This window comes from Chiloscyllium plagiosum, unplaced genomic scaffold (assembly GCF_037043375.1).
Source record: "Chiloscyllium plagiosum isolate Xiang-an unplaced genomic scaffold, Cpla_swu_hap1 HiC_scaffold_3, whole genome shotgun sequence".
In the NCBI taxonomy this organism is placed as follows: Eukaryota; Metazoa; Chordata; class Chondrichthyes; order Orectolobiformes; family Hemiscylliidae; genus Chiloscyllium; species Chiloscyllium plagiosum.
The window spans coordinates 106561215-106564269 of record NW_028270141.1 but is presented as its reverse complement, the minus strand read 5'-3'; the positions used below and the strand labels follow the sequence as shown (position 1 = coordinate 106564269).

General features: G+C 41.4%; 1 non-coding gene across 1 annotated transcript; it reads left to right on the top strand.

The window, feature by feature from the left end:
• Positions 1–1489: 1489 nt before the first annotated feature.
• On the top strand, positions 1490–1562 carry trnaf-aaa (transfer RNA phenylalanine (anticodon AAA)). The gene has a single exon. It is a non-coding gene; the product is annotated as a tRNA-Phe (tRNA).
• Positions 1563–3055: the final 1493 nt, after the last annotated feature.

Genomic DNA, 3055 nt, shown 5'->3' with positions numbered 1-3055 from the left:
AGGATTCAGGGTAGACCATTTAGGATGGAGATGAAACATTTCTTCGCCCAAAGAATGGTGAGCCTGTGGAATTCATTACCACAGGAAGTAGTTGATGCTAAAACATTGAATGTATTCAAGAGGCGACGAGATATAGCACTTGGGATCAAAGGTTATGGGGAGAAAACAGAATTAGGTTATTGAGTTGGACGATCAGCCGTGATAGTGATGAATTGCAAAGCAGGTTTGAAAGGCCAAATGGCCACTTCCTGCTCCCATCTTCTGTGTTTCTATGTTAAGGACTGTAGGTAGGGCAGAAACTGAACTGAAAAGATTTGAACAGCAAAGTTTGGCAAAGATGAGGTTGGAGAAGTGTGAATAACTCAGAGCAGAAAGTAAGATTGAAGAAGGAAGTGGAGTGACTGGATGGATCAAGGCTGAAATCTTGAAGGAGAGGCTAATGGTTTTGATGGGGATTAAGACAATGCTGAGCAAAGGGGTCCTTTAAGGCAATCAGATAGCACAAAGACTATCAGGGAGAGCTAAGTGAACAGGAGTTGCGAGAAGGGAACTGACCAAGGGAGTCCTAGGAAACAGATGAGTTTGGAATGTTTAAATCTGTGGGTGAAGTTGCTGATGAACATGCTCAGACCAGAAGATAATTGGCCTTCAGGAGGTTAATGAGAGGCATTGTCCCCAAATCCTGTGTTGAGTTTGTTTGTAGTAATGCAGGAAGCTGACAAAATAACACTGGTCACTAGGCATCTGGAACAGTCATTTCATTTTGACAGTAACTAATCTGCTATGCACTTCTTTTTAGGTTTTAATCAAATATTGAAAGTTTTATATTTTCAGAAAAAGGAAATAAGTTCTTTAATGATGCCTATTAAAAGTTTAATCATTTCAAGCTCTCCTGCACAATTGCACGACACAATAGCCTTGAAATGATGAGCCAGAAATGACTTACAATTATAATGAGAGGACCAGTGGATGAAATCAGTCCTTGCTGTGAATAATCGGAAATGGTTCCAAAAATATCGCATGAGCTTTTCTCACAGATTCTCCCTCGAGAACATTTTAAGACTTTTATCTCCAATCAAATTTTGTCAAATGTAAGATTCAGCTAAAGAATTAATTTCTGCAAATACAGCCCAGCAGACTCATTATTTTAAACTGGTTGAAGCAGTTTCTGATCATTTCAAGAACCCCGAGTGGTGAAGTGCAATTAGTTGTCTGCGGAACTGACTCAGCTGTGACTGGCAGAAAGCATAATATTAGTACTGCAAGGTCTTAAAATCACTGTAATCTGCTGGGATGACCAAACTGCATGGAAATAAACATTCTCTAATGGATCACTATTTCCATGGGCAAGTGCTTGGTGAAGCTTCTCTCATTTGTTTGCAAGACAGAACAACACCACATGTCAGAACACATCATCAGGTCATTCAGGCATGGTATTAGGTATATTGAGCAATTCTCACTTCTTTTTCATTGCTGCCTGTAGTAGTCAGCTGAAACAGCTCAGTTGGGAGAGCGTTAGACTAAAGATCTAAAGGTCCTTGGTTCAATTCATGGTTTCAGCAGATTGCAGTCTTTTTAGTGGGGGGTTGATGGCCAAAAGATGTTATCACTTGATTACTAAATCAGAGGAGCCAGTTAATGTTTGAAGTTCTAAATTGGAGGAAGGCCAATTTTGATGGTATTAGACAAGAACTTTCAAAAGCTGATTGGAAGCAGATGTTCGCAGGTAAAGAGACGGCTGGAAAATGGGAAGCCTTCAGAAATGAGACAATGAGAATCCAGAGAAAGTATATTCCTGTTAGGGTGAAAGGATAGGCTGGTAGGTATATGGAATGCTGGATGACTGAAGAAATTGAAGGTTTGGTTAAGAAAAAGAAGGAAGCATGTGTAAAGTATAGACAGGATAGATCGAGTGAATCCTTAGAAGAGTACAAAGGCAGTAGGAGTATACTTAAGAGGGAAATCAGGAGGGCAAAAAGGGGACATGAAATAGCTTTGGCAAATAGAATTAAGGAGAATCCAAAGAGTTTTTACAAATACATTAAGGACAAAAGGGTAACTAGGGAGAGAATACGGCCCCTCAAAGATCAGCAAGGCGGCCTTTGTGTGGAGCCGCAGAAAATGGGGGAAACACTAAATGAATATTTTGCATCAGTATTTACTGTGAAAAATGATATGGAAAATATACTCTGTAGGGAAGTAGATGGTGACATCTTGCAAAATGTCCATATTACAGAGGAGGAAATGCTGGATGACTTGAAATGGGTAAAGGTGGATAAATCCCCATGACCTGATCAGGTGTACCCTAGAACTCTGTGAAAAGCTAGAGAAGTGATTGCTGGGCCTCTTGCTGAGATATTTGTATAATTGATAGTCACAGGTGAGGTGTCGGAAGACTGGTGGTTGGCTAACGTGGTGCCACTGTTTAAGAAGAGCGGTAATGACAAGCCAGGGAACTATAGACCAGTGAGCCTGACGTCGGTGGTGGGCAATTTGTTGGAGGGAATCCTGAGGGACAGGATGTCCATGTATTTGGAAAGGCAAGGACTGATAGTCAATGTGGCTTTGTGCGTGGGAAATCGTGTCTACAAACCTGATTGAGTTTTTTAAGGAAGTAACAAAGAGGATTGATGAGGGCAGAGCGGTAGTTGTGACCTATATGGACTTCAGTAAGATGTTCGACAAGGTTCCCCATGGGAGATGGATTACCAAGGTTAAATCTCACGGAATACAGGGAGAACTAGCCATTTGGATACAGAATTGGCTCAAAGGTAGAAGACAGAGAGTGGTGATGGAGGATCGTTTTTCAGACTGGAGGCCACAAGGATCGGTGCTGGGTCCTCTACTTTTTGTCATCTACATAAATGATTTGGATGTGAGCATAAGAGGTACAAGTTAGTAAGTTTGCAGATGATACCAAAATTGGAGGTGTAGTGGACAGCGAAGAGGGTTACCTCAGATTACAACAGGGTCTTGACCAGATGGGCCAATGGGCCCATGGAGATGGAGTTTAATTCAGATAAATGCGAGGTGCTGCATTTTGGGAAAGCAAATC